Consider the following 12,772-nt stretch of genomic DNA (forward strand, 5'->3'; position numbering starts at 1 on the left):
GTGTGGTTTCAATGACAAGTTCCTCACAATAGAATAATCCAGTAATCCCGAACCAAGTATAACGTATTAGTATGTATGTATCGAATTGTTGTGAAATAAATTTTGAACTTTGGAATTGCGAAGTGTGTTGTGCATCAAATTGATTCTAGTATAACGTTGATTTTTTTTACGTCATAATAGGTATTAAATTGTATAGAAATTAAGATAACGTAAAAGAGAGACTTGGTAAGTATTGGAGCGTTTCGGGTTGAGAAACTTCGACTATTCCAAAGTGAATCGTAAGTCTTTCCGAATTAGGGAGTCATGCTTTGGCCTAATAGATATAACACTCTCGTCGCCAGGCGATTAACAGTATTTTACCCTTCCAGTTAATACATGTCCCTGATTTGATGGAAGATACGAAACTTTGGCGAGATTGAAAATCGAAGAGTGGGACCAGTCATCAAGGTGCGGATATCAATCCTAGCTTGACAATTTCGTCCTCAAAATGTGGTTCACTGAACGAATAAGATAAAATCTCAAGTCGTCGATAAGGATCCACTAAAATATGAAATGGAAATTTTCCATCAAGATATGGATATCACTCCTGACTTGATGGTGAAATTTCGTGCTAAATAAGATGTAAGGTGGATTGAAATTCGTCACCAAAGGCGGGAATCACCCCTATTTTGATAAGTTATTTCGATTGTGGAACATTAATGTCTTCAAGCTATTTATTGCGTAAAATGTCTTAGAAAAGGCACATTGTATATTTAGACAAAACGAAGAGGTGGAAGCAAAAAAAGGAGAATTTCATATTAAGCAAGAATCCGGAATGGTCAAGTTTTGGTATTTAGACTATAGACTAGGTCAAACATGGCAATTCTACCTAATTCCCTATAGTTATGGCTCTGATACCAATCTGTCACACCCCAACCGATGGCGGAAACATCGGGATGAGACGAAATAGATTGCAAGAGACTTCATAACGCTATTTGTGTCGAGGATTTAATAATTACTTTTTTTGAATCGATTGAACTAGAATATAACAAAGTTGAATAACGACAAGTGTAAAAGAACTAAAATTTTCATTTCATTAATAACGGTTTAATACAAGGCTTGGAAACAAAATACAACATGTTTGAAAATAAAATATAGTACAACAAGTATTAAAGTTTAAATGTGTTTCTAGGCAATCCTACTAGATTCCTTGCATCATCAAAATCCTGCAACATGTATTAAAAACATAGATCAATACAAAAGTACTGGCGAGCATACAAGTTTAAAAAAAAATATATGAGTATAAAAGTTTGTCTCAAATCCAACATGTCAACTTATATTCCAGTTGTAACTAGCATACATAAACAACCTAAGCATAACAAATAGCATGGATATACAAGTTGAAACTAGCATACATAAATAGCCTAAGCATAACAAATAACATGGATATACAAGTTGAAACTAGCATACATAAATAGCCTAAGCATAACAAATAACATGTATGATGGATTGAGTGGTTGAATACGTTTGATTGTGTGTATTGTGAATTTTGTTAATTGATACATGTTACACCCAAAAATATATTAAAGCGTAAAAGGGTCAAGTATGCTCACTTTGGTTGCGTATGAGAATTCCTTGTAAATAAGCGCACGAGTAAGGATGGAGAATTTCCAAAATAACGAAGGAGACACGTTTATCCTAGATAATTAAAATATCACATGACGACCCCATTAATATAATTACAAAAAATTAAGTTTGTTAATTTATGCATTACTCATGACTAGTAAAACTCAATTTACTTATTCTACAAAATAAGTATATGTAGGATTCATAATTATGATTGGTATGTATCTAATGAATGCAATTTACTGTTTAAAAAAAAAAGACATATCTTTTAAATAAATAAAAAAATATCTTGATCAACAAAATAAAAGAAATACCTTTGCTTGTAAATGTGCCTTTTAAGATACATAAATATATATACGTAACTTTTTCTTTCATGTACAAGAGTTATATATCCACTTAAAAGATTAACCAACTTTTTGGTAAATTAAATACTATTGATCAGTTTGTCAAATGGAACATGAAAGTAATGCGACAATTTATTATTATAATGATATTATACCTTCAAATATATAAAAAAAATGAAGTACATAATATAAACTAAATTAAATTAATCAAATAACAATGCTAAAAGGAGTAATTATGGCTATCTAGTGACTATGTCTATAGTCTTGAAACTGAAAAGACAAAACAAACAAATGGAAAAACAGGTATTCATATCTTAATACGACTCCAACACAAATTTTAAATGTATTTCTTTTTCTCTTTCTTCACTCAAATTACATTGTTTCCCTATCAATCAAAAAAATGGAGTTCCAGGTTCATCTTTATAAAAACAAACGCAGACTTTACGTATGATATGTATATCATTCATCTTGTTTTAATTTAGATGTTGAATAAACAGTTTGATAAGAGCTCAACCCTTACCTTGAAAACTGTTTGACGAAAGTTCAAACATTAATCAGGTTCAACAGTTTGCTAAATCTTTGAAACAATAACAAACAGTTTTATGTATTTAATCTCAAAACAGTTTTAACTTTGAAAACAATGAATAGTGTATGATAAAGACTAACAAGAATCTGCTTGATAATGAATGGTATACCGAATAGTGACGAGATGATTCCCGTTGCGAACTTCGGTCGTCTCTGACGTCTTCGATGAATTCCGGTGACGTGATCTCCGACGTGGTTACGTGACTCCGACGACGGCTCGTAGTTTCAGCAAGTTGTAGGTTCTCCGGTGACTTGCGAGTCACTCCGGTGGCGTTCCGATGTGCGAGAGGGAATGAGGGAGATAGAGAAAGGTTGGTTGTCGGAGAACAAGAGAGTGTACCGGAGAAGGCAGAGAGCAGGGGAGGTTGTCGGGATGTGTGGGTGTGGCCGGAGACGAGTAGCCGGAACTGGAATCCGATGACCGGAAATCGTAGAGAGAGAAGGCAGGGGTTGGGGCTAGGGTTTTTTTTTTTTTTTTGATGAAGGTGGGTATGAGATGTTTAAATAGGTCTAGGGTTTGAGTGGATTGGGCCCAAAGCCCGTTAGCGGCCCAATCGCGTTTTATGACCCGTTTTCACACTCGAACTTCATAAAATGTCGTCATATTTTATATAAAGCTGAAAATACGTAAAATGTATGCCGGTAATCGATATTAGTTGCGTCCGTTTGTCGGTTGCGTTAAAAACGCGCAACGCGCGCCGCTTGTCAATTTGCTTTTTTTTTTTCGTTTCTTTTTCGTTCCGGTTTCGACTGTGGTTCTAAAATTAGAAACCAAACACGAACTTTATAAAAACAGAAAATCACGGAAATACGAGGCGTTACAACGTAGGCTTTACGTGACGTGCCCTTCCCCGAGGACAGTGGTACGCGTGGGGGCTACGTAGGCTTTACGCAGCGTGTCCTTCCGACCCGGAAGACAGTAGAAGGTATTGGGTTACGTAGGCTTTACGTAACGTGTCCTCCCGACCCGGGAGACAAATGGAAAATACTGGGTTACGTAGGCTTTACGTAACGTGTCCTGACTATCCTGAGGACGATGGTCTATAGTCTAGTGAATGCGTAAGTACGAGTAACTCTTTCAATATCAACATATCCAACCCAATTCCCAACCCGGGAATCCCATGCCTTGGCTGTGTGAACTCACCTTGGTTTGCTCGGCAGATACACAAATAAAAGACTCTTGAACTAAGGGTGGTCAACCACGTCCTAACAGGGTTACCACACAAGTCAGGTTCGGTTCAAATAGTGCACGTATACATCATGGCAAACACGTATGCACGTAAACAGTCAACACATTAAATACACCACTTGTGCGATTCGGATGGTTGGGCCAAAGAGCTTGTGCGAGCCCAACCATCTTGTGCGATTACATGACTAAGCCCAATCTATACCCGGCCCATCATACACATAAGCAGTTTGAACATTCACGGCCCAATAATTATCATACAATTTGTGCGATCCAGTTCATGTTGTGCGACCCGATTAAATTAGTCCAACAATAATGCCCAGCCCAAATATAACCTACGGCCCAAAATAACACGAAATGACGTTGTGCGATCCAGCTGATCTTGTACGATTCAGCTGGGTTGTGCGAGGCACTTTGGGCTGTCCGGCCCAATAGTTTAAACTCGTGTGATCCAATTTCGTTTTGTGCGATTAGGAACCCTTGTGCGATCGGGTTTCCTTGTGCGAATGGTTCATCTTGTGTGATCAGGTCCACTTGTGCGAGTGGACCTGTTGTACGTGTGATCTTGTACGAGTGGACCCCTTATGTAACTAAAGGTCTTGTGCGGCCGATTATTAGGAAATCAGTTACAATTATTCAAAGTTTCCAAGTTTATCATGATTGTCAATTAACATAATTCCAAGTATTTGGTTACCCTAGTATCGATCAAACAGAACAATTGCAACACCAAATCATATGAACCCTAAACAAACATTCATGAACAAATATTAAAATCATTCAACTCGATATATCATACTATCATGCAAACAATCCGAACAAGTAAACTGATTCATCCAAGATGTGTAACAATCCAGCCGATTAACATCTATTCGGTACTAATCATCTAGTCTAAATCATCCCAGCCGAGAACATATACATTCGGTTCTAGTTAGGATCATAACATCATCACATACAATCAATAATATCACACGGATCATATATAACACAATCAAACATACTAACATCATACAACCAATCCGATAATCCAAAATCAAAGCATCATTTAACAAGCAATTTAATAACAAACACTAACCGGATTACGAGTAGTAAGGATGATTCGAGTAGTGTGGATCTTGTGCCGTCGGGTTCCAAGCAAACGAGAGAGAGAAAAATAGCGACTAGGGTTCTTGTGTGTGATGGTGTTTTTGTGTAACAAATGAAATCATAAACCCCATAGGGGTGTTTACACGTTTGGAGGGAGTGGGCCGGCTCTACCTTGGGCCGCCCTTAAGTCTAATTTCAAGTGTACAAGAGGTGTAGCCCGAAAGGCTTGTGCGGTCGGGTGTAGTTCGTTCGGGTTGGGCTCGATTAATACACACATAATAAACACACATATTAAACATAGCACATATCAAATAATCATTCGCTTCGTAAGTCAAGTTCATATAGTCATGACATGTTCATAAACGTTACACAAACATAGGTCTAGAGTTCGAGTTGTCACATTATCCCCAACTAATTGGAAATTTCGTCCCGAAATTTGGTATGCACTCACTGAGGAAGCTAGGTAAACTGTATTGTTTACTGATTTTCCTGGGGTGTCACATCCTCCCCCCGTTGATCTGGAATTTCGTCCCGAAATTCCGAAGTAGTAGCTTCAGCCTCAGTAGTGGTTGCATTGGTTTCGAATAACTGGGGGTACTTTTCTGTCATCCTGTCTTCGCGTTCCCAGGTGTACTCTGGGCCACGTTTGGAGTTCCAACGAACTCGAACAAGAGGGATTCTCTTGTGTTTGAGGACCTTCACATCCCGGTCCGTGATTTCAACTGGTTCCTCGACGAACTGCAACCGCTCGTCGATAGTGAGTTCCTTAAAAGGAATGATGAGGTTTTCATCTGATAGGCACTTCTTTAAGTTCGACACATGAAAGACATTGTGAACTGCCCCGAGTTCAGCTGGTAGGTTTAGCTTGTATGCTACTTTGCCAATCTTTTCTGTGATTTCGAATGGTCCGACGTACCGTGGATTCAGTTTGCCCCGTTTGCCAAAACGAACCACACCCTTCCAGGGTGAGACTTTCAATAAAACCCGGTCCCCGACCTGAAATTCCAAAGGCTTTCTATGCTTGTCCGCGTAGGCTTTCTGACGGTCGCGTGCTGCCGCCATGCGTTGTCGTATCTGTGCGATCTTTTCCGTGGCGTCCACAACAATCTCTGGACCCGTAATCTGACTATCCCCCACCTCTGCCCAACAGAGAGGTGACCGGCATTTACGCCCGTACAATGCCTCAAATGGAGCGGCTTGTATGCTGGTGTGATAACTATTATTATACGAGAACTCCACCAAAGGGAGATGCTTTTCCCAGCCGTTGCCGAAATCGATAACGCATGTCCGAAGCATGTCTTCGAGAGTTTGAATCGTTCGCTCAGACTGCCCATCCGTCTGAGGGTGATATGCTGTGCTCATGTCTAACCTTGAGCCGAAAGATTTGTGCATTGCTTGCCAAAGTTCTGACGTGAATCGTGCATCGCGATCCGAAATGATGGATGTGGGCACCCCGTGCCTCGAAACAACTTCTTTAAGATAGACGTCTGCGAGAGTGGAGAACTTATCCGTTTCCTTTATAGGTAGGAAGTGTGCAGACTTGGTGAGTCGATCCACGATCACCCATATGGTTTCATTCCAACGCTGGGATCTAGGTAGGCCTGTAACGAAATCCATGGAAATTTCTTCCCATTTCCATTGCGGTATCTTAGGCTGCTGAAGTAGGCCAGCTGGTTTCTGGTATTCGACCTTGACTCTCGCACAGGTCAAGCATTTTCCAACGTATGTAGCGATGTGGGCCTTCATACTAGGCCACCAATAAGTAGTGCTGATGTCGTGGTACATTTTATCCGACCCTGGATGTACCGAGTAGCGAGACTTGTGAGCTTCATCCATTACAAGTTCGCGTAGACCGCCATAAAGTGGGACCCAAATACGCCCCGTTACATAGTAGGCGCCGTCTGCCTTTAGTTCCATTCGTTGTCGTGAGCCGCGTAAGGCTTCAGCCTTGACGTTTTCGGGCTTCAATGCTTCTGCCTGAGCATCTCGTATCTGTGCAGGAAGGCTAGACTGAATCATAAGCTGTAGCGCTCGCACGCGCTTCGGTAAGGTGTCCTTTCGACTAAGGGCGTCAGCCACAACATTGGCTTTGCCTGGATGGTACTTGATGGCGCATTCATAGTCATTCAGTAATTCAACCCATCTTCGTTGACGCATGTTCAAATCCTTCTGCTTAAGAATATGCTCGAGACTCCTGTGATCGGTGTAAATCGTGCACCTGGTACCGTACAGGTAGTGTCGCCATATCTTAAGCGCGAAAACAACAGCTCCCAGCTCTAAGTCGTGCGTCGTGTAGTTCCGTTCATGAACCTTGAGTTGACGAGAGGCGTAAGCGATAACCTTGTCGCGCTGCATTAACACACATCCAAGTCCCCGAATGGATGCATCACAATATACCACGAAGTCATCTGTGCCCTCTGGCAATGAGAGGATAGGTGCACTGCAAAGTCTATCCTTTAGGTGCTGAAAAGCAGTCTCCTGGGGCTCTCCCCAGCGATAGGTAACACCCTTCTGTGTCAGTAGCGTAAGCGGCTGAGCAATCTTTGAGAAATCCTTGATAAATCGTCTGTAATAACCTGCCAAACCCAAGAATTGGCGTATTTCTGTTGGCGTTCGTGGTGCAGGCTAGTTTTTGATCGAGTCTACCTTGGATGGATCGACATGGATCCCATCCCTGTTTACCACATGGCCTAAGAAGTGGACTTCACGAAGCCAGAAGTCGCATTTAGAAAACTTAGCGTACAGCTGTTCCTTCCGAAGGAGTTCCAAAATAAGGCGTAGATGCTGCTCGTGTTCCTCCTGACTCCTGGAGTAAATCAGAATGTCGTCGATGAAAACAATGACGAACTTGTCGAGATAGGGTTTGCACACCCTGTTCATAAGATCCATAAATACAGCAGGCACGTTCGTTAACCCAAACGGCATGACAAGAAACTCGTAGTGGCCATAACGAGTTCTGAATGCAGTCTTGGAGATGTCCTCATCCCGGACTCTCAGCTGATGATACCCTGACCTTAAGTCTATTTTGGAGTAGTAACTCGACCCTTGCAACTGGTCGAATAAGTCGTCGATGCGCGGAAGAGGATAACGGTTCTTCACCGTCACCTTGTTGAGTTCACGGTAGTCTATGCACATTCTGAACGTACCGTCTTTCTTCCTCACGAAAAGCACTAGAGCTCCCCAAGGCGAAGAGCTTGGACGAATGAAACCCTTTTCCAAGAGTTCCTGCAGCTGTTTTGACAGTTCCTCCAATTCTGATGGAGCTAAACGATATGGTGCGCGAGCTATGGGTGCTGCTCCTGGAGCGAGCTCGATTTGGAATTCGACCTGACGATGAGGCGGTAAGCCAGGTAAGTCTTCAGGAAACACCTGAGGAAAGTCACGTACAACTGGTATATCTTCCAGTCTCTTTTCCTTCGTCGATGCATCTGAAACAAGAGCCAAAATGGCTGTGTGACCCTTACGTAAGCATTTCTGAGCCTTCAAGAAAGAGATGATGCCAACTACAGCACCACTCTTGTCGCCTTGGACTTCAAGTGGTTCTTGACCAGAACGTGGAATACGAATTATCTTCTCGCTGCATAAGATTTCTGCCTGGTGTTGGGATAACCAATCCATCCCAATCACGACGTCGAAACTACCCAAAACTATGGGAATGAGATCAATAGAGAAGGCTTGACCAGCTAGGATAAGATTACAACCCTGAACTACGTGCGTGGCTTCTAGACTTTTACCGTTAGCTAACTCTACTACATGTTTGGTGGATAAAAGTGTTGGTGCACGTTTTAGCAGTTGACACATTTTCACAGACATATAGCTTGTATCCGCACCCGAATCAAATAAAACAGTAACATAAATGTTGTCGAGGAGAAACTTACCCATAACCACTTTGGGATCGTTCACTGCGTCGCCTCGACCTAGTACGAATGCACGACCACGAGCTTCATTGCCGTTGTTGTTGTTTCCCCCGTTGTTGTTCCCGTTGCCCTGGTTATTGTTGTTGCGGTTCTGGTTCAACTGAGGGCAATCGCGTTTGAAATGACCTTCAGCCCCACACTGGAAACATCCCCGGTTTCCACGCTGTGGCTGCTGCTGCTGGTTCTGTGGAGCTGGTTGCTGAGGCTGCTGATTCTGATTCGCAGGCCGTGGACTCCTACAGTCTTTGGCCTCGTGACCCATCTTAAGACACCTTTGACAACGACCCTTGCTACACGGGCCATTGTGATGTCTGTGGCAATTGTGGCACTTAGGCTGACTTCCCTGATATCTCCTCTGTCTGTGACCACCAGAGGATTGCTGACTGGGACTCTGATAGTGGTCAATCTTCTGCTGCTGAGCTTGTGGCTGAACAGTCGCTGAACCCCTGCTGGAATCTCCATCCCATTTTCTTTTGCTTTCGCTAGTAGTAGCAGGAGTAGCTGAAGGAGTGACTGTAGCAGTAGCGTTGACACGCTTAGGCAGTTTATTCTGATCCACTGCCTGGTCGGTGATGCGATGAGCGAGACGCTGGATTTCCTGGATGTTGTCGAGATTAGCCGATGTGACATGGCTCTGGATTTCTGGTGCCAACCCCTTGAGATACATCTCGATGCGCTTGTATGGAGGGTCCACCATAGTTGGGCACAATACGGCCAGCTCATTCGACCGTTTAGTATACGCTTCGATCTCTGACCCAACCATTTTCAGATTATACAACTCGTCTTCCAACTTGTGAATATCTTCACGTGTACAATACTCCCTCTTGATAAGTTCCTTAAAATCGTTCCAGGGTGTGGCGTTAGCAGCTGCCAACCCCAGAATTTGCACCTGCGCGTTCCACCAGGTTAGCGCGATTCCTTCCAAGGTGCCGGTGGCAAACTTGACCTTGCGAGCCTCAGGGCACTCGCACATTTCGAATACTGACTCTAGCTTTTCAAACCAATGGAGGAGTCCCACTGCCCCCTCGGTGCCGCTGAAAGAGTTTGGACGACAGTCCATGAAGTTCTTAAAGGTGCAAACTTGCTGTGCTGGTTGACCTATTGTGTACGAATAGGACGAAGTTAAATACGTGAGTTAATGTAGGAACTAAAGATCCTAGTGTGTGCCTATACTGCAGGATATACTACCTGCTTGAGCTGCTGCAACTGCCGCAGCAACTTGAGCTTGAACGAGAGCCTCTAGCTGGGCTTGTGTCATGTTGATTCGTCCAGACATGATCTTCATTGTAACAAGTAGCATAGGTAAGAATGGTTCGCGAATAGGGCGATGACAGAAAAGTGTAAGCACGTAGGGATTCTCACGCTATAGTATCATGTGTATCTAAGCGTAATGCGAGCAAAGTTCTAAACAGTTCTAGCAAACATGCAATAAACATAACCTTATTACCTAGGATGTCGAGTCTTGCACGTGGAGCGAAGCGTCGTTGTGGATCGTTGAGAGCACTGTTCTGGTTATAGTCTGGTTTTAATAAAAACGTTTTCCCATATTAAATTCAAGTTCTCTATAACCAATGGCTCTGATACCAATCTGTCACACCCCCAAAAATCCACACGCGGAGTACCACCGCTTGGAGGCGTGACATGACCAGGATCAAGCCATCAATCATATCAAACATAGCATTTAATAATAATAGTAGATACGACTGATGTTCAAAACCAAACGTTGTATATGTAGCGGAAGCATTAAATGTAAAACCCAAAACATAAGTATCAATGTGTGAATGTAAAAGTGTTTAATAAGCATTCACGTGTTCTTGTCCACAACGACCCGCTCCTCCTCTGGTGCAAGCTCCAAGTACACCTAAGGTCCTGCAAGGCATGCAGCAAATAATCAACAAACTAGTTGAGCGAGTTCACAGAAAGTAAGTTCATAACATAGTGCATAAGTATAACTAGTGGGGGCTTCCCATACTAGTGTGTACTAAAGGTGGGGGCTTCCCAAACCTTGTGTTTATATTACCGGTGGGGGCTTCCCACGTTTATCCTTACTAATGAGGGCTTCTCATTAGTGGTACTTACTAGACTAACTTCCAACCATGTGTTCTTCTTTACCGAGAACAGGAATACGTACAGGGTCACGTAGGCTTTACGTGACGTGCCCTTCCCCGAGGACAGTGGTACGCGTGGGGGCTACGTAGGCTTTACGCAACGTGTCCTTCCGACCCGGAAGACAGTAGAAGGTATTGGGTTACGTAGGCTTTACGTAACGTGTCCTCCCGACCCGGGAGACAAATGGCAAATACTGGGTTACGTAGGCTTTACGTAACGTGTCCTGACTATCCTGAGGACGATGGTCTATAGTCTAGTGAATGCGTAAGTACGAGTAACTCTTTCAATATCAACATATCCAACCCAATTCCCAACCCGGGAATCCCATGCCTTGGCTGTGTGAACTCACCTTGGTTTGCTCGGCAGATACACAAATAAAAGACTCTTGAACTAAGGGTGGTCAACCACGTCCTAACAGGGTTACCACACAAGTCAGGTTCGGTTCAAATAGTGCACGTATACATCATGGCAAACACGTATGCACGTAAACAGTCAACACATTAAATACACCACTTGTGCGATTCGGATGGTTGGGCCAAAGAGCTTGTGCGAGCCCAACCATCTTGTGCGATTACATGACTAAGCCCAATCTATACCCGGCCCATCATACACATAAGCAGTTTGAACATTCACGGCCCAATAATTATCATACAATTTGTGCGATCCAGTTCATGTTGTGCGACCCGATTAAATTAGTCCAACAATAATGCCCAGCCCAAATATAACCTACGGCCCAAAATAACACGAAATGACGTTGTGCGATCCAGCTGATCTTGTACGATTCAGCTGGGTTGTGCGAGGCACTTTGGGCTGTCCGGCCCAATAGTTTAAACTCGTGTGATCCAATTTCGTTTTGTGCGATTAGGAACCCTTGTGCGATCGGGTTTCCTTGTGCGAATGGTTCATCTTGTGTGATCAGGTCCACTTGTGCGAGTGGACCTGTTGTACGTGTGATCTTGTACGAGTGGACCCCTTATGTAACTAAAGGTCTTGTGCGGCCGATTATTAGGAAATCAGTTACAATTATTCAAAGTTTCCAAGTTTATCATGATTGTCAATTAACATAATTCCAAGTATTTGGTTACCCTAGTATCGATCAAACAGAACAATTGCAACACCAAATCATATGAACCCTAAACAAACATTCATGAACAAATATTAAAATCATTCAACTCGATATATCATACTATCATGCAAACAATCCGAACAAGTAAACTGATTCATCCAAGATGTGTAACAATCCAGCCGATTAACATCTATTCGGTACTAATCATCTAGTCTAAATCATCCCAGCCGAGAACATATACATTCGGTTCTAGTTAGGATCATAACATCATCACATACAATCAATAATATCACACGGATCATACATAACACAATCAAACATACTAACATCATACAACCAATCCGATAATCCAAAATCAAAGCATCATTTAACAAGCAATTTAATAACAAACACTAACCGGATTACGAGTAGTAAGGATGATTCGAGTAGTGTGGATCTTGTGCCGTCGGGTTCCAAGCAAACGAGAGAGAGAAAAATAGCGACTAGGGTTCTTGTGTGTGATGGTGTTTTTGTGTAACAAATGAAATCATAAACCCCATAGGGGTGTTTACACGTTTGGAGGGAGTGGGCCGGCTCTACCTTGGGCCGCCCTTAAGTCCAATTTCAAGTGTACAAGAGGTGTAGCCCGAAAGGCTTGTGCGGTCGGGTGTAGTTCGTTCGGGTTGGGCTCGATTAATACACACATAATAAACACACATATTAAACATAGCACATATCAAATAATCATTCGCTTCGTAAGTCAAGTTCATATAGTCATGACATGTTCATAAACGTTACACAAACATAGGTCTAGAGTTCGAGTTGTCACAGCGTAAGCCTAGGCTTACCTTTACGCGGGCCGCGAGAGACTTGAATTACAGCCCTATAAATTGGGAGC

Source organism: Helianthus annuus, chromosome 15 (genome assembly GCF_002127325.2).
Source record: "Helianthus annuus cultivar XRQ/B chromosome 15, HanXRQr2.0-SUNRISE, whole genome shotgun sequence".
NCBI classification, from domain to species: Eukaryota; Viridiplantae; Streptophyta; class Magnoliopsida; order Asterales; family Asteraceae; genus Helianthus; species Helianthus annuus.